The 26,488-nt window shown below is 36.6% G+C and overlaps 1 protein-coding gene across 1 annotated transcript in view; it reads left to right on the top strand.

Moving 5' to 3' along the window:
• Positions 1-4,273: 4,273 nt before the first annotated feature.
• Positions 4,274-26,488, top strand: part of LOC105226534 (organic cation transporter-like protein) — a 95,674-nt gene continuing 73,459 nt past the window's right edge. Inside the window, exon 1 of the transcript XR_007422034.1 lies at positions 4,274-4,579. The gene's annotated coding sequence lies outside the window, so the exon portion shown is untranslated. The remainder of the gene's footprint in view (positions 4,580-26,488) is intronic.

Here is a 26,488-nt window from a genome sequence, read left to right on the forward strand (position 1 = left end):
CGGATGCATGGTCAACGCTAGGCCATTGGTACTTGCGCGGTCGCTGCCCTAAATAAGGCTAGCCTCTTAGTGGTGGTCACTGCCCTATTGGCATACATGCTGTAAAACTGGGAGAAAATGCGGTAGAAATTAGTCAGCACTTCCTTCTTGACTGTCCGCGTGTGGGAGATCAAGACTTAGACACTTGGGAACATATACCTCCAGACATCCCACCGAACTGGCGGGTGTAAAAATTAAGCGCCTTTTCAAATTTGTATTGGTTACTAAGCGTTTTGCCGATCTGTAAGTCCGAACACAGGAGTTCTATTTTCAATGGCTTCGCAAAGGACTATGTTTATTAGTCCACGTGCGATCTCTGATCAGCCATCTAACCTAACCTAACTTTAAGCTTTTTCTTATTGAACTAGCCTGTGAATCTGTTGCCACTCTTACAATAGAGTTTTCCATTTCAAGACGAAAAGTTACGTATGGATATGTATTAGTATAAGGGGTGAAACTTTACAAATGTATTTGTGAATTGGTTACCCCCGTCTTGTGGGGACTCTAATTAGAACTATGTCTGCTGCAAAATCCGGCAGCATTTAGATACTAGATCGTTAACAAAACTTCGCCACTCGAATAATTCTGGCAATTTATCGTCGATTCTATTTTGTATTCGCCACACTGCCCTCCACCTAAGTCTGATCGTCCCAATTAGATATATTTACGGTACCAAGCGCTGCAAGCCGTTCCAGATAAACTACTTTCATTTTTTTCTTAGGTCTTCCGATGGTCTGTATGCGATACACCTCATTGTTGAGTCGCTTAATGAACTGATCCTTTCTAACTACTATGTAGTTTAGGAGACAACCCTTTCTTTCGTTGTGGGTTATATACGAATACCCAATCTCCTTCTTTAAAACAGTGTCATTAATTCCAAATTTCAAATCAATCGGTGACCGAAGATCATTACCAAAAATTACCCTGGCTGGAGTCTCGTTGTTTCATGTACTGCAGACCGATAGGCCTTCAGGAACAGGGATGTATTTATATCCTCAAATGTTCCTCCAAAGTTCGATTGAATCGTTCTGCCATCGGACTACGAATGTAGTGCAGTTGTACGGATTTCCGGATACCCAGTTTTTAGCACATCTCCCGCATTAAAGCGGATTCAAAATTCTACCCTTGGTCAGAATGTAATTCTATTGGAACACCGTATCTCGATACCCAATTGTTAATGGATACCTCCGCTACGGTTTCTGCCTTTTCGTTAGGAATTACGTATACTTTACTCGAACGGCGCACCCGAATTGCACTGCTTCATTTGACCATGACTGGTGGCCTTCGGCCCTTTAGCTACAATGCATTCGACACTATTGGCGATTCGTTCCGTACCTAACAACCAATACAATAAAATCTTTTTTTTCGTGGTTTTAATTATTCCCATGTTTCCTCCACTTGGACCATTAAGTAGTTCATTGAGAACTTCGGGAATTCTTAGTTTCATCAGATTTCGAAAGGTTTGCTCATCTTCGCTTTTCTATACGTGATGAAAGCATCCATACACCAACTTTAAACTATTCCATAATGCCCAATGTGCCTTAGCAACTGGGCTTCCTGCAGCTATTTCTTCTTTAGTGGGTCGTTTGTTTATCTCTTCTCAATATATTACACACCTCAAATCCGTATCTTGTTGCTGTAACCCTTACAACTCCACTGGATCCCAGTCTAAAGTTATTGTCATTAATCGGACATCTATAATATCCTCCTTGGGCTAAGCTTTAGAGCCACGTCTTCATTCCAAACTACAGGGACGGAGGGACATCGTAGAAACCATTGTAGAAACCATTTTAATTGCTGACTTGGAAACGCTGGCCATAAAGGTGCTTATGATAATGTTTGATGCACTTCAAAAACGCCAGTAATTCCCTTTGAGTTATACAATAATTTCTCTATGGTTTGCTTATTGTCTGAGTATAATACGCCACCACTTTCTTATGCCCGTCACTGATTTGTGAAAGAACGCAAGCTACTATCCAAATTAAACGCTGATCCTGGGACAGGATCAGTACTTAACCGATTCTTCAGAGTTTGGAAAGCCACTTCCTGTATTTTATTCTATTCAAAGCCTCTGTTTTTTCTTTCGTGAGTTCATCAAGGCTAAATCCTACGCCAGCAAAATTTGGACTGAATCGTTGATCATAAGGACACAGTCTAAGAAAATTGCGCAATTCATGTTAGTTTTTAGGAGTCAATCTTTTACTGCCTCTATCTTTTCACTTGTAACTTTGTGTCCCAAACAGCTTACTTCCTATTTGAAAAGGGAACACTTCATCATGCTTAGCTTTAGACCGGCGCTAGCTATATGTTGAAAAGCCTCTTATAAGTTCGAAGATGTTCATCGAAATTTTAAGCCAACACGATGCTCTCGTCGAGGTATACCAAACAGGTCTTACAGTGCAATCCTTTTAATACTTGGTCCACAGGTCAATCAAAGGCAGCAGGACCGCCATAGATCATCTCCAACGCTAAAATTCTTCTTTGTATTCTCCATTTACCTCCTGTTGTCAATACCTACTTTTCAAATCAATAGTTGAAAACCATTTTGTGCCTAACAACGAGTACAACGTGTCATCGATTCTAGGTAATGGATAACTAACTGTCTATCTTCTTTACATCATTCAACCTTCTATAGTCCACCTAGGTCCTCATGCTGCCATTTTTCTTCTTCACAAGTACCACAGATGAACCCTATGAACTCGCTGAAGGTTCGAATACGCCGCTTTCGCTCAAATTACGTATGGTTTGGATGATAATTTCACGTTTTGGTAAAGGAACGTGAGGAGCCTGGCGGCTTGGTGTTGCATTACTTGTGTTAATAAAATGTTTCACAACTTTGGTTCTTCCTGGTTTGAAATCGTGTTTATCAAAAATGGTTGAGTATCTTAGAAAGAGTTGTTTAGCTTTATTTTGATGGTTTGTTTCTAGTTCCTTAATCTATTTATTAATTTCGCTGAATTCGCTCGATTTCTAAGCAAAGATGTAAACGTTAATTTTAAACATTCTAATGCGAAGCGTGTTATTACCTCGTATTCCATTAACGAAGGTCTGAATTTTCATGTTCTCGATGAACTCCACGAATGTATGCACATAAACACTGTCGAAATCTCCTACAGATACACATTTCGTAGGAGATCCCACCATAGTACGACCATCACCCATCGTATTACGGGATGAAAATAATTTTTATTTTTATATAAAATTTATTACATTAAAATTTTTGTTGTTTCTTCATCAAATTCTAAATGAAGCACATATTCGTCAACATTAATGTTTTCCGCTTACATGGTCTTTCGCGAACATGTTTGTAATTCGGCTTTTATTCCATTAGTTACTAAGTCACGTTACTTCAACTCCTTTTTTAGTTGAGCAAGTTCCAGTTCGTTAAATTTTGCCATTTCAATAATTATTTTCTTGAGTATTTATTTGACAATCCCATTTCGGACACCAATTGTAACGGATTTCGCGATAAATCGTCTACCGTTTAACTCACTCTTGAGTTTGATCTCTGGATTGTTAAATAAAAGTCTCAATATAATCTCTTTGTATTTATCTTTATTTCTTAATCAAACAACTTATTACTCGAAATTTGAGTTTACACCTTCTTTCTTTTAGCTCTTTACTGAGCAAAACCCTTATTAGAACTAAGTCTATTGCACAATCAGGCAACTATTATATACTAAATCGTTAACAAAACTTCGTCAATCGACATTCTGGCAACTACCAATATCGCAGACTAGTTAATTCTGGCAATTTATCGTCGATTCTATTTTGTTCGTGTTCGCCACAATATTTAAAATTGCGATGCTCGTTGTTGTTGAAAGTAGTATTTTGGCAATTATTTGATTGCTAATATTTGTGAAAATATTATTAATCGGAAAGTTATGACCTTTTAATAAGAAATTTACGAAGCTAATTAATTCTACCATAATTTCACCATACAATCAAGTCTGCAATTAGCGGTTTTTGTTTTGAGGCAAATAATAAATACACAGGCCAATTTATGTTACGTATATATTTGAATTAACCGCATTAACATTTTACAATAAATTTTATAACTCGTGAATCACGTGTCCCCTTGCCAACTTAATACAAGTATATGTGTTAAGTAGTCTCTATTTGAGCGATTTTCTTGCTACTGAGAAAATCACCGTTGAAAAATCAACATATTATATTTTATTTCATTTTAAACTCAGTATTATTGTAACTGCCATCGTCGCGAATGGAGTGTTAATCATAAAATAAAAGATTAAAGAATGTAAAAAGTTATTTTGCGTAAGAATTTTAAAATGAATTTGGAAAAAATGAAGCATAAAAAGCATTGGTCTATTTCGTATAAATAAGTGCACTGTTAAACTGTGTGTGATAAATTTTTGTGTGTGTGATAATTTTTGAAGCAATTAAACAGTCGTATTATAAAAATGAATTGTGTGCAACGCTTTATTACATTTCATATAAAAGTAAAATTTAATAACTTTACACAATGCCTAAGAAGCCAGATATTACCGGGGACCTAAAGATTGGTTGCCAACTAGGCAAGGTATGTATGTTTAGGCACATTTTCATTATATTAAGTAATTACATCTTGTGAGATGCTATGTATGTATCTAAAAAACGACTTCTCTAAAATTAAAAAAAAAATTGTGTGATGTTATAGAGTTGTAGTATTTTGATAAAAGAAACAGCGTTATCATCCGTACGTTTTTTACTGTTACTGCAAAGAATTCGAAATTTGAATTGAACGTCAATAATTGTGTTTTTGAGAAACAAATGAAATTGCAACATTTTTAGTTTAAAATCCATGGCATGAGTTCATGATATAAGTTTTATCAATTTAAATTTGAAGCTAAACTGAACAATCGAGTGTCAAGAAAAACATTTATGTATTATGTATGGCTACTAGCGTGTGTATAGTACTCCGTAAGAAACAAAATAATGATAAAATACTTCTTTGCTGCAATTTAAATCTACTGTGATATTTTTAAGATGTACATTATAAAGTCTAAAAATGGTCGAAATAGCACTATACATTTTCATGCTCACCAGTATATTGAGTATATTGTGACTTGGTGCAGAAAATAGGTGTATCCGTCCATGAATTAGCCCAGTCGCCATAAACGTCAATGAATGAAATCAGTTGCCTTATCCCCTATGCAAGTATATCAATGGTATGTAATATTCGATTGCACCTGAATTTAGCCCACTTAACCTTTGTTTATTGCTTTTATTTATTTTTTGCAGTTACAGTATACAAAAAGTAGTTATATACAATCGTTTATTAAATAATAAATAGGTGAACGGTGAATCGCAAATATCAAGTTTTAGGTTACTGCCAATCAACAAGCCAGCAGCGCACGCTCTTCAACGTGAAAAGTTATGGTTTTTATAAAACCACATTTACATATGTAGATCATATTGTGACGTCAACAAAATTACATTTTCATACTTTCTAGAACTAGATATATCTTTATTTGTCCAGAACTTGTGTGTTATACGCAAATTACTTAATTAATAGGCAATTGAGTTGTCACACTAAATAAATAAATTTGCAGTTATGTTTAACAATCAATTCAAACTACTCTACTCACTATCTTAATAATACAAATCAATAAATCAATTTTTATACTCTCGCAACAAAGATGCTAAGGAGAGTATTATAGTTTTGTTCACGTAACGTTTGTTTGTAAGTCCTAAAACTAAAAGAGTCAGATATAGGGTTATATATGTATACCAAAGTGATCAGGGTGACGAGTATATTTGAAATCCGGATGTCTGTCTGTCCATCCGTCCGTCTGTCCGTGCAAGCTGTAACTTGAGTAAAAATTGAGATATCATGATGAAACTTGGTACACGTATTTCTTGGCTCCATAAGAAGGTTAAGTTCGAAGATGGGCAAAATCGGCCTACTGCCACGCCCACAAAATGGCGGAAACCGAAAACCTATAAAGTGTCATAACTAAGCCACAAATAAAGATAATAAAGTGAAATTTGGCACAAAGGATCGCATTAAGGAGAGGCATATTTGGACGTAATTTTTTTGGAAAAGTGGGCATAGCCCCGCCCCCTACTAAGTTCTTTGTACATATCTCGAAAACTACTACAGCTATGTCAATCAAACTCTATAGAGTCGTTTCCTTCAGGCATTTCCATATACAGTTCAAAAATGGAAGAAATCGGATAATAACCACGCCCACCTCCCATACAAAGGTTATGTTGAAAATCACTAAAATTGCGTTAACCGACTAACAAAAAACGTCAGAAACACTAAATTTTACGGAAGAAATGGCAGAAGGAAGCTGCACCCAGGCTTACGAGTATTTTAAAAATTGAAAATGGGCGTGGCGTTGCCCACTTATGGACCAAAAACCATATCTCAGGAACTCGACCGATTTCAATGAAATTCGGTATATAATATTTTCTTAACACCGTGATGACTTGTACGAAATATGGGTGAAATCGGTTCACAACCACGCCTTCTTCCAATATAACGCTGTTTTGAATTCCATCTGATGCCTTCTCTGTATAATATATACAGTATGTACATTAGGAACCAATGATGATAGCGGAATAAAACTTTACACAAATATTTAAGCTGAGGTATTCTTCTTAATTGGCGTAGACACCGCTTATGCGATTATAGCCGAGTTAACAACCGCACGCCAGTCGTTTCTTCTTTTCGCAACGTGGCGCCAATTGGATATTCCAAGCGAAGCCAGGTCCTTCTCCACTTGGTCCTTCCAACGGAGTGGAGGTCTTCCTCTTCCTCTGCTTCCCGCGGCGGGTACTGCGTCGAATACTTTCAGAGCTGGAGTGTTTTCGTCCATCCGGACAACATGACCTAGCCAGCGTAGCCGCTGTCTTTTAATTCGCTGAACTATGTCAATGTCGTCGTATATCTCGTACAGCTCATCGTTCCATCGAATGCGATATTCGCCGTGGCCAACGCGCAAAGGACCATAAATCTTTCGCAGAACTTTTCTCTCGAAAACTCGCAACGTCGACTCATCTGTTGTTGACATCGTCCAGGCCTCTGCACCATATAGCAGGACGGGAATTATGAGTGACTTATAGAGTTTGGTTTTTGTTTGTCGAGAGAGGACTTTGCTTCTCAATTGCCTACTTAGTCCGAAGTAGCACCTGTTGGCAAGAGTTATCCGGCGTTGGATTTCTAAGCTGACATTGTTGGTGGTGTTTACGCTGGTTCCAAGATAGACGAAATTATCTACAACTTCAAAGTTATGACTGTCAACAGTGACGTGAGTGCCAAGTCGCGATTGCGACGACTGTTTGTTTGATGACAGGAGATATTTCGTCTTGTCCTCGTTCACTGCCAGACCCATTTCTTTTGCTTCCTTGTCCAGTCTGGAGAAAGCAGAACTAACGGCGCGGGTGTTGAGGCCAATGATATCAATATCATCGGCGTACGCCAGCAGTTGTACACTCTTATAGAAGATGGTACCTTCTCTGTTGAGTTCTGCAGCTCGAACAATTTTCTCCAGAAGCAGGTTGAAAAAGTCGCCCGATAGGGAATCGCCTTGTCTGAAACCTCGTTTGGTATCGAACGGTTCGGAGAGCTCCTTCCCGATCCTGACGGAGCTTTTCGTGTTGCTCAACGTCAGTTTACACAGCCGTATTAGTTTTGCCGTGATACCAAATTCAGACATCGCGGCATAAAGGCAGCTCCTTTTTGTGCTGTCGAAAGCAGATTTAAAATCGACGAATAGGTGGTGAGTGTCGATTCTCCTTTCACGGGTCTTTTCCAAGATTTGGCGCATGGTGAATATCTGGTCGGTTGTTGATTTACCAGGTCTGAAGCCACACTGATAAGGTCCAATCAGTTTGTTGACGGTGGGCTTTAATCTTTCACACAATACGCTCGACAGAACCTTATATGCGATGTTGAGGAGGCTTATCCCACGGTAGTTGGCGCAGATTGTGGGGTCTCCTTTTTTATGGATTGGGCATAGCACACTTAAATTCCAATCGCTGGCATGCTTTCATCCGACCATATTTTACAAAGAAGCTGATGCATGCTCCTTATCAGTTCTTCGCCGCCGTGTTTGAATAGCTCGGCCGGCAATCCATCGGCCCCTGCCGCTTTGTTGTTTTTCAGGCGGGCAATTGCTATTCGAACTTCTTCATGATCGGGCAATGGAACGTCTGCTCCATCGTCATCGATTGGGGTATCGGGTTCGCCTTCTCCTGGTGTTGTGCGTTCACTGCCATTCAGCAGGCTGGAGAAGTGTTCCCTCCATAATTTAAGTATGCTCTGGGCATCGGTGGCTAGATCACCTTGGGGGGTTCTACAGGAGTATGCTCCGGTCTTGAAACCTTGTGTAAGCCGCCGCATCTTTTCATAGAATTTTCGAGCATTACCCCTGTCGGCCAGCTTATCAAGCTGTTCGTACTCACGCATTTCGGCCTCTTTCTTCTTCTGTCTGCAAATGCGTCTTGCTTCCCTCTTCAACTCTCGGTATCTATCCCATCCCGCACTTGTGGTGATCGATCGTAACGTTGCGAGGTAGGCAGCCTGTTTTCTCTCCGCTGCGACACGGCACTCCTCGTCGTACCAGCTGTTCTTTTGCACTTTCCGAAAACCAATGGTTTCGGTTGCAGCTGTACGTAAGGAGTTTGAAATGCCGTCCCACAGTTCCCTTATACCGAGTTGTTGACGAGTGCTCTCAGAGAGCAGGAGTGCAAGCCGAGTAGAGAATCGTTCGGCTGTCTGTTGTGATTGCAGCTTCGCGACGTCGAACTTTCCTTATGTTTGTTGGCGTGCGTTTTTTGCTGCACAGAGGCGGGTGCGAATCTTAGCTGCAACAAGATAGTGGTCCGAGTCGATGTTAGGACCTCGGAGCGCACGCACATCTAAAACACTGGAGACGTGTCTTCCGTCTATCACAACATGATCGATCTGGTTGGTAGTTTTTCGATCCGGAGACAGCCAGGTAGCTTGATGGATCTTCTTATGCTGGAATCTAGTACTACAGATAACCATATTTCGGGCCCCGGCGAAGTCGATCAGCCTCAACCCATTTGGGGATGTTTCCTCGTGGAGGCTGAATTTACCGACCGTAGTACCAAAGATACCTTCTTTGCCCACCCTGGCGTTGAAGTCGCCAAGCACGATTTTTACATCGTGACGGGGGCATCTCACATAAGTGCGCTCCAAGCACTCATAAAAGGCATCTTTGGTCACATCGTCCTTCTCTTCCGTCGGGGCGTGGGCGCAAATCAGCGATATGTTGAAGAACCTCGCGTTGATGCGGATCGTGGCTAGACGTTCATTCACCGCAGTCAATGATAGTACTCGGCGGCGGAGTCTCTCTCCCACCACGAATCCCACACCAAACCTGCGCTCCTTTATATGGCCACTGTAGTAAATGTCACAAGGACCTACTCGTCTCTGTCCTTGTCCCGTCCATCGCATTTCTTGGACGGCGGTGATGTCAGCCTTTATTTTCACGAGGACATCAACCAGCTGGGCAGCGGCACCTTCCCAATTAAGGGACCGGACATTCCAGGTGCATGCCCTCAAATCATAGTCCTTAATTCGTTTGCCATGGTCGTCATCAAAAGGGGGGTCACTCATCCGAGGCTTGTTGTTAATATTCGCTGGGGGTGTTTTTTTACGTGGCGGGTCCCAAACCCAGCGGGATGTTTCGCCTTCTTACTTTAGCTCGTCTTCAAACGGATGTTCTTAGGCTACCCAGAGGATACTTGGTCAAAGACCGGAAGTCGTGAGCTGCTTGAGTCACATGTAAAAGAATCGTTTCTGGCCACTCCCAAGTGAATGGCAGTCAGAGAACTTTCCTCACTTGCGTGAACTTCTACACATGACTCCTCCTCTGAGGTATCCCTTGTGGAAAAATTGTCGTGATCGGACTATAACTTTTCAAGGTCCCTGATATCGAACACGAAGAGCTCAGTGCCTAACCTAACCTAACCTAATTTTTCACCGAAAATATCGGTAAATCTCTCAGAATTTAATTCTAATTAGTTTTACAGCAAAATAAAAAAATATGTAAATGACGGATAATGAAATGTCGATTATCACTTTATCATGCGAGAGTATAAAATGTTCGGTGACACCCGAACTTAGCCCTTCCTTACTTGTTGATATGCACATACGCTTTACAAAGAAGCAAACTACTGCAGAACTGGTTGGTTTTTAATGCTTTAACTCCAGAATTATATCGCGGCCAAAGCGAATGAATACTCTTGCAACCAGTTGCTACAGAGTATTATAGTTTTGTTCACCTAAGGGTTGTCCGTATCACCTAAAACGAAACGATATATACATATATATATAAGTATAGATATTTCCATTTTTATTCAAGTTACAGCTTGCACAGACGGACAAACAGACAGCCCCGTATTTCAACTTTTCTCGTCATCCTGATACTTTATATATATATATATATATATATATATCGATGAAACTTGGAACGAAGGTTCCTTAGTACAAAAAAATTCCCACTGCCGCGTCCAGAAATCGCCGGTAACATATAAAGTGCCATACTCAGCACTAAATTAAGATATAAAACTGTAATTTGGGAGTAGCAAGACGTACCTGTGGGTAAAATTCTTTTAAAAAGGGGGCATGGCCCCGCCCTCTAACAAGTTTAATGTTTATATCTTCTACTCACATAAGCTACAACAACCAAATTTGCTGAGTACAAATCTTATAAGAACTTCTACCGACAGTGTTAAAATGGATGAAAATAGGTAGATAACCCCGCTAACTCCCTACATAACGGTACCAACCGATTTCATATGACCAAAATTTAATTAAATTCAATAAAAACTGATCAGGCCCTTAGGTACCGGGTATTTAGAATCCGGTACCTGTAGTTGGCTTTTGATCGAAAATGTCAGTCAATAACTGAAATTAAGGGATAGTCCTTCTCTTATAATGGGTTGAATCGGATCAATACTTCCCTTAGCCCCTATACGAACATCAGGCTGACTTAACTCTATATGATTGATTTTACACCTCAAAGTATTTCCCCGGATTCGATGCTTGCAATTTGCAAGACTATAAAATGTTGAGTTGCACCCGAACTTAGCTCTTCCTTACTTGTTGTTATAAATTTTGTTTATATGTATGTCATTTCATTTCAGGTCAAATGATTTTTCTCGAAGAGTTGATATCACACAGTGTTTTCCAATAAGAGTTATATGTTTTCTTTTCAAAAAGACACTAATTCTTAATGAAATTCAAATGTTTTATATTTAATATGAAGTACAATCAATACAATTAAATTTTGTATATAACATAATTCATATAGTCTTTTTTTGTAATAACGAATTCGTTGAAAGAGAGAGAAAGAGAGTCAGGTATATTGCTAAGGACCAAAGGCTTCAAATAACCCCACAAGAAGTAGTCTAATGGTGTTAAATCACAGCTTCTTGAAGACCATTTAATGTCACAATTTCTTGAAATAATCGAATCTCCATACTTTTCTCGCAATAATTCGATTGTTACACGTGCTGTAGGAACCTAGCCCCGCTTGTTGGAACCAGATGTTGTCAATATTAACTATTTCCAATTGGGGCCATAAAAAGTTGGTTATGATCGATCTATACCGCTCTCCATTAACAGTAACAGTGTCACCAACTTCATTTCGAAAGATGTACGGACCGATGATTCCAGCTAACCAAAAACCACACCAAACTGTCAATTAAGGTGAATGTAATGGTTGTTCATGAACAATTTGTGGATTTTCTTCGCAATATTTTTGTTGATTTACTGCACCACTCAAATGAAAGTAAGTCTTATCGGAGAAATCGTTATCAGTTTTAAGTTGTTCCAAGGCAAAATTAGCAAATTCACACCCTTAGGGTGGTCCAATGGCTTCAGTTCTTGAGTGAGAACAATATTATGCGGATGAAAGCTGAAATCTTTTCTCTAAATCCGCCAGGTTGTAGTTTGAGACAGTCCAAATTCTTGAGAACGTCTTGCAATCGATAAATCGCAGTTTTCTATATGTTATACTATATATGCAGTTAGCTATATAGTCTCTTAAAACTTTAAGCGCGATTTTCTCGAAATTGTATTTTCAAAGTGATATTTTTATCGAACTACTCAACCAATCTTAATGAAGTTTCACACGTCTTCGAGATATAATTTACAACGTCTTGAATGAAGAATTTTTTTGCTCTATTACAACTATTTAACTAGTAAAACCACAGTAGTTCAAAAGACGAATAGTTAGGTAACCATACTTTCGCACTACACATTTCGTAACTGTCTGAGAACTAGTACATAATCAATGAATATTGGCATAGTTGATACTCAAGACCAATACAGTATCTAACTGTTAGATTGTGTTTCTTACAGTTCTCGTTTTCTTGATGCATTCAAGTTTTTCGATAGTAGATAGTCGATACCAAAAGAATGAAAATAAAATAAAAGTAAATATTTAATTAATTAAAAATTTCTCCAAATATACTTTTTATTATAACGGGTGAATTTTTTGAGGTTAGGATTTTCATTGCATTAGTATTTGACAGATCACGTGGGATTTCAGACATGGTGTCAAAGAGAAAGATGCTCAGTATGCTTTGACATTTCATCATGAATAGACTTACTAACGAGCAACGCTTGCAAATCATTGAATTTTATTACCAAAATCAGTGTTCGGTTCGAAATGTGTTTCGCGCTTTAATTTTGTTCAGCGATGAGGCTCATTTCTGGTTGAATGGCTACGTAAATAAGCAGCAAATTGCCGCATTTGGGGTGAAGAGCAACCGAAGAAATTCGGGCCGTTCAAGAACTGCCCATGCATCCCGAAAAATGCACTGTTTGGTGTGGTTTGTACGCTGGTGGAATCATTGGACCGTATTATTTTCAAAGATGCTGTTGGACGCAACGTTACGGTGAATGGCGATCGCTATCGTTCGATGCTAACAAACTTTTTGTTGCCAAAAATGGAAGAACTGAACTTGGTTGACATGTGGTTTCAACAAGATGGCGCTACATGCCACACAGCTCGCGATTCTATGGCCATTTTGAGGGAAAACTTTCGCGATTTTCTCGAACAATTCATCTCAAGAAATGGACCCGTAAGTTGGCCACCAAGATCATGCGATTTAACGCCTTTAGACTATTTTTTGTGGGGCTACGTCAAGTCTAAAGTCTACAGAAATAAGCCAGCAACTATTCCAAAAGACTTTGGAAGACAACATTTCCGAAGAAATTCGGGCTATTCCGAGAAATGCTCGAAATAAGTTGCCCAAAAATTGGACTTTCCGAATGGACCACCTAAGACGCAGCCCGCGGTCAACATTTAAATGAAATTATCTTCAAAAAGTAAATGTCTTGATGAACCAATCTAACGTTTCAAATAGAAGAACCGATGAGATTTTGCAAATTTTATGCGTTTTTTTTAAAAAAAAGTTATCAAGCTCTTAAAAAATCACCCTATACTATAAAATGCTATATGAAATTTGATTTTTCAATGTTAGCATGACTATTTTTTCCATAGCGATTCATAACAATCTTCTCTAATCATTTTCATATAGTATATGTACGTACATATAGTACATATTTATTTTTAAATCAACTGCCAACTATCGAAAACTCAAAACAGTTACAGGATATTATACATTCGTAATTTACAAGGATCAAAGCCGGGAAAATACTTTCTTGTTTGGCAAAATAGTGATTGGAATACATCAGTATGTGGTATCTTAGAAAAGATCTATTTAATTGCATTAAAATATCATTAATTTTGACCTACACAAATGGTTTACGTTAGGTGAAAAGTCGGATATGACTATATCGCGTATATTAGGACTAAAGTAAGATCTATACAGATTACATTAATTTTTGGCATTACTCGAGTATACTCGAGAACATGTTTCCTTGCAATGTTATGAAGATAACTATAATACCGAAAATCACTATATGCAGTATATGGAAACTGGGGTATTTGGCGGCGTGAAAAGTGATGGTGTAATTTCGATAATATAGCGTTTCGTTAGACCGCTTATTGTTTGTTTATTCCTGGCTTTACTGGTGCTTCTTTATATACTGTAAGGTGAAAGAATCAGAGGTGTAGATGTGTCCAATTTCTCTCATTTTCACCATATTAATGTAAGAATAATGTTATGCAACAAATTTCCTGAGAATTTCACCTAAAAGAAAGTCTTAATGTCATATTGTCTGTGATATTTAATGCTTCTGACGCATTTGTTTCATCGCATTTTTAGTAACACTTTTTTACCAGAACAATTAGATACAGACCAGTATCGACTTCTGAAGTGATAGTTCCTCATCAGATTAAAACTAGCTCGATTTATAGTAGGGTCATGCGTTCTAACTATTTATTATAACTTACTAAAAACTTCTAGTTAGTTGGGGGCTTACTTACGAATCTATATTTCTATACTCTTGCAAACAAGTTGGTACAGATTATTATAGTTTTGTTCATCTAACAGTTCTACGTATCACTTACAACTGAACGAGATAGATATAGGGTTATATATATATAAAAGATCAAGATGTCGAGAAAAGTTGATATCCGGTTGACGGTCTGTCTATCCGGAAGGGGCACCTGTGGGAAAAATTTTTTGAAAAAGTGTGCGTAGCCCCGCCCTCTAATAAGTTGAATGAACATATCTTCTAAACAACTTAAGCTCTAACAACCAAATTCGATGAGTTCAAACCTTAAAATTACTTCTACCGAGAGTTTCAAAATGGGTGAAATATGTAGATAACCCCGCGCTTTCCCCATATAACGGTCGATAAATCGATAACTAAATACTAAATACACCAGAGACATAAAATTGTACCGCCGAGATGGTATGAGAGAGTTTTATGGGAGCTGGCGTGAAAATTGGACGATAGGCGTTGCACCGCCCACTTTTTGGTGAAATCTCATATCTTGGTACCGAACCAACCGATTTCGACAAAATTTAGTATTTGACAATGTGTGATATATATGTATATATAACTAAAATTAAGGGGTCAAAAATGGGTTGAATCGGACCAATATCTCCCTTAGCTCCCATATGTAACTAGTATCAGGATTTTCGAACATCTGGCTGAATTTACTTTATATGATTGGTTTTACACCTTAAAATATTTCTCTGGCTTTCAGTCTTGCATCTCGCAAGATGTTCGGTTGCACCTGAACTTAGCTCTTCCTTACTTGTTATTATTGTTACTATAATAATTGGATCTCGCTTGAAAAATATGTAACAATAAATACTATATTTTGTTGTTAGCGCATTGTGTACATATGTATGTATGGAGGAATATCGAATAGTTTATCAGATATATAATTTTAGCGAATACGTAATAAATTTATGCAAGTTTGACTTTAGCAACAGGTAGTACATATAAGGCATATATATTTTTTAGATGAACTCGTATAGTAAACTCAGGTGCCAGAACTTTTCAAATGCTAGACAGACATAACCGAAAACTGCTGAGCAGAATTTACAATTTTTAGTGAAATCAGTTTAAGTTTTCTACTTTGTTGTTTTATAATTTGTAACACATATTGGCTGATATATGCGGTATAGTCACTCGAAAATCTCTATATTGGATATATGGGGGCTAAGGGAAGTGTTGAAAAGAATTCTCTCTGAATTTTAAGGGAGGGGTTAGGGTTTCAAGGTAAAAAAATACTTTTTTGCGAATTTATTTCATAAATATTGATTGAGTAATTTTATTCGTTTTATTATGTACCTTTTGTACATTATTGAACATACTATTCTTACAAGTATTTTCGAAATAATGAACAACAGGCTAATCGGTTGACCAGATTCTAAGGTTTATTGAACTTTGTAATAAAAATTATCTCAGCACATTTCCATTGGGAAGGAATATAGCATATTCTCATTATGCTATTAAAGAGCTGAACATTCATGCCGATTACGTTTTATCGCAGCTCTTCAAAGTTGACTATAAAAATAAATTAAACTACATCAGTACCCAGAGAATTATGGAAAGTTAGTGAAGGCTTGGGAGAAATGTTCTAACCTTTCATTACCAGAAAACCTAAAGAGAAACATTTAAATAGGTCGGCCGATAAAAAAGTTCATACTACGTACTCTTAATTTAGAAATTGTGAAATTCATAGTATGTAAATCAATATTTGATATTGTGGGAATTATATACATACAAACTGTTTTACATAGAAAGGTTCGCCATGTTATGGTGATAGTATATATAAGGAATTACTTATTGACAGAGGGTACTACTCACTTCGCTTACTTTAAGCAGAGAAATTCATCTCTATTACATTGAGTGATTTTCTGACCTATTTTTATACCCTGAACAGGGTATATTAAGTTTGTCACGAAGTTTGTAACACCCAGAAGGAAGCATCGGAGACCCTATAAAGTATATAAGTGCATATATAAATGATCAGTATGTTGAGCTGAGTCGATTTAGCCATGTCCGTCTGTATGTCTGTATATATACGAACTAGTCCCTCAGTTTTTAAGATATCGTTTTGAAAGTTTGCAAACGTCATTTTCTCTTCAAGGAGCTGCTCATTTGTCGAAACTGTCGATATGGGACCACTATAACATATAGCTGCCATACAAACTGAACGATCGGAATCTAGTGCTGGTATGGAAAACTTTGGCATTTGACCTGGATTACTGCTAAAGGTAATAATATAATTTCCGAAAAAATTGTTCAGATCGGATTACTATAGCATATAGCTTCCGTACAAACTGAACACATAGTTACTAAAAGAAATGCACCTGTGAAGGATATATGTATTAGCTTCGGTGCAGCCGAAGTTAACGTTTTTTCTTGTTTTTCTTATTTCTTGTCCATTAAAGCTTCCGCGATGAATTATTTTCACTACTTTCGGGGACATATGTATGTATATACCTACATGGTTTCTCAAGAATTTTTGGGAACTTAAAATTAATTCAAAAGTGAATTAAAGCTAAGTGAGCGGACTTTAGACGTTAGTACTTTCTCCTCATCTAGAGGAGAACCCCACCACACAAGGGTGACTATTGTTCCTATAAGTGGTTTTCTCGATTTTACTGTATATGTACATAAATATGAATATGTAAGTATTACGCAATCAATGATATATAGATTCATAAAACAACAAAACTTGAAGACGCTAAATTCATATGTATGTGTGTATGTAAAAGAGTAAATAAAAACATTCCTTTTACTTAACATTTCTATGCACAAATAATATTCGAAGATGACTGGTCAACACTTTTTGAAAATTATAAAAAATATATGCAAAATTAATTATGTTTTTTTCAAAAAGTCCATCAACATTTTGTCGCCAATTATGGCTTTCATAAGCGTACATTTGTCGCAAAATATTTTGGCGTTAATTTTTTAGGTTCTCTAAGTAAATAATCGCGGTGTAAAGTCTATTTATTTACTTTATATATAGGGAATTAACGCCAATAACTTTGATTAAGGTTCTAATCAGATTACCTGCACGCAAACAAATATGACACCGAATCATAATTTCTCATAACATCAAAATTGTATGGCAAATAATAACAATGATATTGAATTATTAGGAATTTGCACCTTTAATGGAAATATTTTGCTATCTACTTAACTTCCTAATTGCAAAAAAGCCTTTTATTGGACATTCAAAACAGCTAATGACCATCTGTGTTGAGATTTCACGTGGGATTTAACTTTCCTATTGAAAAGAGCTCGGCACTGGTACATATGAATGATTTACTAAGATGGCCGCCATTGGCTTGGCGTGATATAGACAAGAGACGACTAGGTGTAGTAGCTTGCCTTCCTATACTGATGATAGTAAGTTTCAAACAAGTGCAATAACTTCCCTTCACATGAAGAAAGCTCTTTCAGGGAAATATAATTTTGTCGAGACGTTGTAGCAGATTCCATAAAGAGCTCAACTGAGTTGATTGCTTTAATCTAGACTTAAATTAAAATGGTTTCAGGGCACCAATTCAAAAATAAACTTAATTACTTAAGTAACTGAGCAATTTTTCGAGATAACTACCCGCTTTGTTTATAGGTATAATTATCGTATATGAGTTGATAACAAGTTTCACAATATTTATCGTTCTGTATTGATCATACTACTTTACAATAAACTATTGTGTAACCTGATTCCGGAAAAAATTACAGTCTAAGTAAAATGGAAAAATATAAAATTCGGATTTCAGTAAAATTAAATGCACAAACTTTGTAGTAATATCTAACTTTTAAACACATGTATCGAACAGCTGGTTAGTGAGATATAGAATTTTGAATACTGTGGTGTTTTCAAAAAATGTATAAATAAGAATTCCGGGAGCTAATTTACTTCTGTACTAAAACGTCAAAATAATGCTGTAAACACAAAGTAAGCGGCAGGCTTCAAGCGACTGTCAAATATTTAAATACATACGTTCTAATGGACAGATTTATTTAAACAGCTGCACGACTACACGACAGCAGGCTCTCAGTTGTCGCTATTGCTTAATTAAAAATATTTATAATTTTGCCGACGACAGTAGACGAGTAGTGATGCCACTTATATGTAAAGTGTAAAATTGTTCAAAGCTCTAACAAAACTGATGCTATTTTAAAAAGAGAAGCATAAAATAACTCTGTTATATCATTTCATAACAATTGATAATTTAAAACAAAAAAAAAATTTATTTCATAAAAAAAATCACTTTGAATAAATTTCATTGAAGTGAAAGGTATTAGTACGGCAACAACTAAATTGTGTACATCAGCTGTTTGAAATGTCGCTGCCATACAAATTCATGTGGCAGGCTTCACGACGACATTTGCAGTTCACTGTCGTGCAGTCATGTCGTGTTGCTCTCTATGTGTTCACAATATCATGGTTGCTGGAAAGAATTTGGGAGGATGAAGAAATAATTGCCAGATTTGGGACTATTTTGATCTATTTTAAAGCACAAAAAACCGAATCACAACAAGTAAGGAAGGGCTGCAACGGGTGCAACCGAACTCTTGCAACTTGCAAGAATCAAAGCCAGGAAAATACTTTAAGGTGTAAAACCAATCTTATAGGGTAAAATCGTCCGGAAGTTCGAAAATCTTTATATTAAGTATATGGCGGTTAAAGGAGATATTGGTCCGATTCAACCCATTTTTGACATACCATTATAAGAGAAGGGTTACCCCTTAATTTCAGTTATATATATCACACATTGATCGACATTTATATAATTTTAGGTCATAAGGTGGCACACTAAAGACATTATTCGTGCAAAGCTTTATCCCGTTATATTAATTGCTTCTTGATTTGTGTACTGGAAACTGAACGAATCAAGTAGAATTTATAATTGTACCTTACGGGAAGTGAAGTGGAATTTAATATATGGGAAGTCTATTTATCCATTTTCACAATGTGATATAAGAATATAAGAAGAATGCCACGTACTAAATTTTGTCGGAAGCGGTTGGTCGGGTCCCAAGATATAGGGTTTCGCCAAAAAGTGTCCGGTACCACGCCTATCTTTCAATTTTCACACCAGCTCCCATAAAGTTCTCTCATACTATCTTGGTAGTAAAATTTAAGGTTTTTGACGTATTTAGTTATTGATTTATCGCGTGTTTAGTAATTCTTAACACTACGTTTGCTTATATACATAAGTAGTGAGCGGGTTTATCCTCCGATTTCATCCATTTTAACACTGTCAGTAGAAGTTTGTATAGGATTTTTACTTAGCAAGAGCGGAGCCACGCTCACTTTCTCAAAAAATTTTGCCCACAGATGCCCCTTGCTACTGCGATCATCTGTACAAAATTACGTTTTATATCTTAGTTTAGTGCTTAGTTATGGCATTTTATATGTTTTTGGTTAATGGCGATTTGTGGGCGTGGCAGCGATCCAATTACGCCGATATATGAAATTAAAATTTTTTGTTTGTTCCAAGGAACCTGTACATCAAGTTTCATCAAGATATCTCAATTTTTACTCAAGTTACAGCTTGCACGGACGGACGGATGGACGGACAGCCAGACAGTCACACAGACAGACATCCTGATCATTTATATATATGTATAAATATCTATATCGATTAGTTTTAGGTAACACGCACAACCGTTAGATGAACAAAACTATAAATCTCTGTAGCAACTAGACATGAGCGATATTGCGATTTTTCGCTATCTGTGATTTCAGTGATTGCTATTTTTAAATCACTGTGATTTTATATTGCTATTGCGATCGCAACTAAGTCGACGTTCAAACGTCGTTGGTGTTGTTGTAGCGGTAGAGTCTGCCAATTTGACACTGTTTGGCCGAATAAAAGTCCGGGTATGTTCCACTTACGTAGACCCGACTGTCGTGGGAACGACGGAAACATTTTGTCGTTATTGGCGGCAAATTCTCTTTTGGCTCCTGTAACTCGAGTCAAGTTTTTCCGCCTTTCTTTTCACTACATTTTCGCAAATGTTGGAGCGGTTCGGCTACCTGACACTTAGAGCGTATTTCATAGTTCATTTGTATGTTGGTATGATGGTTTCACACATTTCTTAAAAGGAATTAGAACCAACCATTAGAGTGGTTGATAAGTTGTTTGTTTAGAATACCCGCTTTTAATATTTTCAAGACCAAATAATTAACGCGAGTTTCCTAATCTTTGGGAAAATATTAAAAACCCGTAATTTTTTTATTCCATCATTTTTTCTGAAATTAATTAGTTACAATTCTTGTTTTCATCACAAAAAGCTTTCAAATTTTGTTTTAACAATAAGTAACATTAAAAATTTTATTAAAACAAATTAAAATATTCCATTTTGATTATATTTCATTTACCACTTCAAACATCACACTTCACTTCTTTTCCTTGATACATTTCCTGCTATTATTAAAAATTATGAGAACGTTACACTCAAAACTTCAAACCGCTATGACGAAAAATAGCATATACGATATATACAATACCCTGAAGAAAGTTGTTACTTTTCTGCTATTTGCTATTGTGATCGTAATTCACAGGTTCGAACTGCGATCGATCACAGGTTCGAACTGCGATCGCAATTCACAGGTTCGAACTGCGATCAGAGTTTCGAACTGCAATCGCAATCGCAGTTCATAGAAGCGAACTGCTATTTGTAAAAAGTGATCGCAGTTGCGATTTGCGATTTTTCAATCACAGTGAAATAATCACCGGTAGTGAAATATCGCTCATCACTAGTAGCAACTGGTTCAAGAGTATATAAATAGCATCGAGAAATAACGACAAGAAACTGCTTATAAAGTCTTAGAGCTTCTATGTAACGAATGCCTTGGTATAAGGAGCGGGAAACTTGATGAAACATTTAATAAAGTGAAACAGTTGAACAGTTTTTTAGTCATAAACTTAAAAAGGATTCCACCGAATTGTTTTGTTTATAGATACAGGTGATGTCTGCAATGTTTTACCTACACCATAAGTCCGCTGAAACCGAATGTAAGCGCTGATCAATACTTAAGATCCCATACTAATACACTGTTCTTAAAAACTCTTAGCGGAGTTTCGCCTTTCTTTTCACTGGTAAATCTCCAACAGAGCTCTCATATACACTTTCGCCGGATGCGTCAACAAACGTGTTGCAGACACCTTCCACACACTCGGCTCGAGACACGTTTTTAAGTGCTTAATTGACTGAGATTAAGAAGCAGTTATGATAAAAAAACAACAAAGAATCCAGAGCGATTATAACGCACACGATTATAACGAACAGCCCCTGCAACCCTTTCATGTTGTCACAAACACCGTCACGCGTCGACTGATCGTTAAGCAAAAATATTGATGTGAGTAAACAATATTTCACAATAACCGGTGAACCGATTGAGCAAACATTGGTGACAACGAGCTGAGCGACATTGCCACCTTACTGTGTTTATAGGGCTAGCCGAAAGTCGATGTTGCGAATAAGTTGTTGCAGCACCCCACCCACATTTTTCTTACCGCTTGTTTTGATTTGCTGTAAAATTGTCTTGTTGTTGTATTGCACGGATTCGTACGCTCATGGACTGTTGGGGCTGATTTTTTCGTGTTTATTTTCTGTTTTTTTTTTCGCAAAGCTACTATGATTGTTGTGCATTTATTATTATTGTTGTTAACTTTGCTTGTTATTGTGTACACACTCGTACTCTCTTTGGAGTAGTGTGTAATTGGTGTTGTTTTGTTGTTGCCGGTGCTGCTGCCTCAGCTTGGCAGATGCGCGAGTTTGAAACTGTGAAGGAAGCCATTTCCAGCTTTCCAATTTAGTTTGCATTTTAAGCTTAAGTTAATCGCCTCGTTACGAGTTTGAAGCGTTGTAGGCTATACGAAAAAGACGCACCGGCGGGTTGTGATTTTGTGGAAGATTGAGTGATAAGAAGAAGATAGCAAAAACAACATTGCATCAGTGATCAGTGAATTTATGTCCTTTTAAGGACCAAGGAATGTTGAACTCGATTGAGGCAGTGAAGACTAAAGTGGTTGTTGCCAAAAACTACGTAAATATCCAGCGGGCTTAGGTGAGTAAATGATATTATATAAAGACCGAATATATACATATTGGAAAATGTTATGTTGAAAATAAACTGCTCATCGAGATTTATTGCTTCAGTTATTAGTGAATACCGGAAGCCTCTAGATCCGATAGAAGTACAGTAACCATTGCTTTAGAATATTCAGAGTTTAAAGAGAAAGTGGAGATTAAGATGGGATTCATATTTAGACCCCTTTTTTGGAAGTATAAAATTTATAAGAAATATGCAGCCAAACGTTATGGTATTTATCTTCGCAATTTTTTAAAGTTTAAGAGTTAAGTTTAAATATTCCAAGGCTTCAACGAGATAGAGGGAAATCATTATTTTAGTATAATATTTGGCTATATGGATGCTAGAGGCAAATAAGGATGATTTTCTATAGGATTATTCATATTATAACATGTAAACGATCTTAACAAAGTTAAGGTTAAGGTATTCTGCCTACTGATCGATATATCTGCTGTAAGTTCAACTATAATAAAGAAATTCCTTATAGTTATATGTGGGGGCTATGAAAAGTTTTGAGCCGTATTTTGATTTAATTTAGATATTTCAAGTTGAACATAGTCCCTGAGGACTTTACATGGCGTCTTGAAGAGTTACAGTATCTGGTTTCCATGTCCGACTTCGACCATTTTTATATGAGAAGTGTTTTGGTTGAAAATTGGGCGAATAACTCACGAAGAAGCAATGCAGTGTGTGACGGTAAATTATCGTAGTATAAAAACTGAGAGTTGTCGGCCCATAATTCCGACATTTTATTACGAATAGCTTCGCGCAAACGACTCATAACACTCAAATAGTATTTCTTGTTGATAGGTTTGGCCAGTCGGAAGGAATTCGGAGTTCACCACAACACGATAATCAAAAAAACTTTTGACATAACTTTGATTTTTGACCTGCTTTGACGTGGGTTTTTTCGGCTTCGGCTCACCTTTGCCACGATATTTGGCCAATTGATAGTCTATTTCCGTCTCATTAGCATAGATCCAAGACTCATCGCTAGTAATAACGTTTAATAGCATCCTGATAATCGAAAAGCATTATTTTACAGTTGTTAACGCGATGGTGTTTTTCGAAAAAATTTAGCGATTTTGGAACCAATCGGGCTTTCACTTTTCTTAGGCCCAAATGATCTTGCAAAATGGTTTTCACTGAACCTTCCGATATTCCAACGATCGTAGTAAGACCTTTAACCGTTAATCGTCGATTCTCTAGCAATAATTCCTTTACGTTATTGGCGTGTTGATCATCAGTTGTTGTTGATGGCCGTCCTAGACGTGGTTCGTCGTCAACGCGTTCTCGACCTTTCTTAAATTATTTGTATTAATCAAAAACATTTGCTCGCGAAAACAATTATCACCGAAGGCTTTTTCCAGCATTCTGAACCTTTCGACGTCAAAAATGCGATTTTGCACATAAAATTTAATGGAACTTTCATACCGAATCGCCGAATACACTTTATGTACTTCAGAAAGTCAAGCGCATACTAAAAAACTAACGATTATTTTGATGTGACGTTTGGCACAGACATCAAGCCCTTACTGAAGTTATCGTTCGCCCTTACAGACAGATTAACAAACCCTCGTTGTTTTAATATATTAGATCGATATCGATTAGTTTTTAGTGTTACAAAATACCGTTATGTTAACAAACACACTATGTTGCGGGAGTATAAAGAGTGATTAATATTCAAAAAATTCTCAGCTCTCGCTGTTATGTCATAAAAAATATAAACTTATACTATTATAAGCTCATACTAAATACTCGTACAAAAAGTGCGGAAGATCATGTCTACTGGCTCATAAAACATTAGGGCATTTTATCTCAAAATATTCACGCTCGTAATTAGCTTATTTCACAGTTCGTAATGAAAATGTTTTCATTTCAGTAGAAGTGCGATCGTTGTAAATAAGCTTAAATTCAGCACGAGGTATATCTAATTCGCATTGCCGGTCTATGACGTTCACTCTAGCTAAATGCCCTGTTTTGTATACATACATATTTATCATATATTTCATAACAACTAATTCGGAAATGAAAAAAATAAACATGAAAATGTAGAATTAGTTAAAATAAAGTTTATACTATTAAAGAACACAAAATAAATTAGTTTTTAATTTTTAAAAAGTTATTTTTTTTTTTAATTTTCATTAAAATAAGTCTTTTAGGAAAATTTAACTTTCTTGAACATCACACATACGCACAATTTGTATCAAGAAAGAAGAGCTCAAATATAAGGAGCAAAGAAGAGACATCACGAACACTACTTAAAGAAAATGAGTGAATTGTCGATAATGCCACTCTGGAAATAATTACAAAGTTTCCGAAAGATATGTCAGAAATTTTATATTCACTTCCCAATTACAACCGACGTTTTTACAATATGTACCTCTTAGATACCGTAAAAATATTCCAAGAAACCAAGTAGATATTGGCTTACAAATCCACTTTAGGGTACTTTCTTTTAAATTAAACCACAATTATGGAACTTAATGGTAATTTCAAGCTAAGTTATTAATATATATATATTATCCAGAAGTAGTAAATTACAAAAATTGCATATAATTATCCAAATCGTAGTAAGTGTTATGAAAATAAGTGTTCAGAGCTTTAGTTCGTCATCAATACCAAAATAACCAAGAATACCGGAAATAAGAGGTGTAAGTTTATGCAAAGAAATTTCCGTAAATCGTTGGTATTTTACAGCTAAAGTTTAAAATTTTGCCGAACTGCCGATATCGAACCACTATAGGATTTGCTACAATGTCATACAAACAGACCTAAAACTTAAGTTAAAGATTTTTTTATAGAATTTCATCAATTAATAAGAAATGCACCTGCTAAGGATATCAAAGCTTCGGGGCAGCCGAAGTAAACTTGTTCTCTTGTTATTATTGATATTACTGAAAGTTATGACAAATTTGCAAACAATTTATGTGGATATACCCAATGAGATATCATACGTCATAGGTCATAAATACATTACTCTTGACTCATATGCAAGGTGATTTATAGTAATTATCGGGTAAGGTAATTATAATTTTTTAAAGTGCCGGTATAAGCAGCCAGTATATTTTTAAAATTATAACAGCTTTGCAGACAGTCGAACAGCCCAAAAACTGAGAGGAAGCGCGACAAGTTTGAGACTTTTATTTTATTTATTCATTTTTGACTGGAATTTGCTTTGAAAGTACTAAAAAGTATGTGTATGTATGGGTACAGAGTCCCTCACAAATTCTGGTTATGGTTGCAGCCGTGCGCATACGAACATACAAACCAATGTGCATGAATAAAGATGATTGTTTGTTTAAAGCCAAGCTTTCTTGCAGGTAAAGAGAAGATGAAAACATGTAGTGATAAAATGATACCATTAAGTCGATACTTTTACTTGAAAGATGTTGAAGAAAAGATATCGAAGCCTGCAGAAGATGGCATGCCAAGTATTGTCACCTACTTACTCTTACATCGACATTTATTGGAGAAAATAAATAAAAAAAACAAGAAAAACGTTAATTTCGGCTACGCCAAAGCCATAATACCCTTCATAGGTGCATTTCTTATAACATAAAATTTACTTCGGCCAGTTTCTGCAACTTTATGCTATTGATCTGTGCTAAATTTCGTAACATAAATATATTGTCAAATGTTAAAGTGGTCCATACAAGGAGTTCAGGTGGCTCCGGCAAATTTGGAACTCCTTGGGGAAAGAAATTTAGGAACTTTAAATAATGGCCATATGTCTATTTTTAACTTTATTTGCTACCAAAATTCAACTGAGATGATGCAGTTGATCCAATCGGACAGTATCAAAAACAACAAAAACAATCTCTTAGAATATAATTCTGCGTGTTTCAGGGGAAATTATAAAGTGGAAAGTTGTTTTGACGTTTTACAAATATTTCTGGCATATATTGTAATATTTTCATAATGTCAATTGCACATGTCATGAATTTTTGAATAAAGAGAAAAAGGTCGAA

This window comes from Bactrocera dorsalis, chromosome 2 (genome assembly GCF_023373825.1).
Source record: "Bactrocera dorsalis isolate Fly_Bdor chromosome 2, ASM2337382v1, whole genome shotgun sequence".
NCBI lineage: Eukaryota > Metazoa > Arthropoda > Insecta > Diptera > Tephritidae > Bactrocera > Bactrocera dorsalis.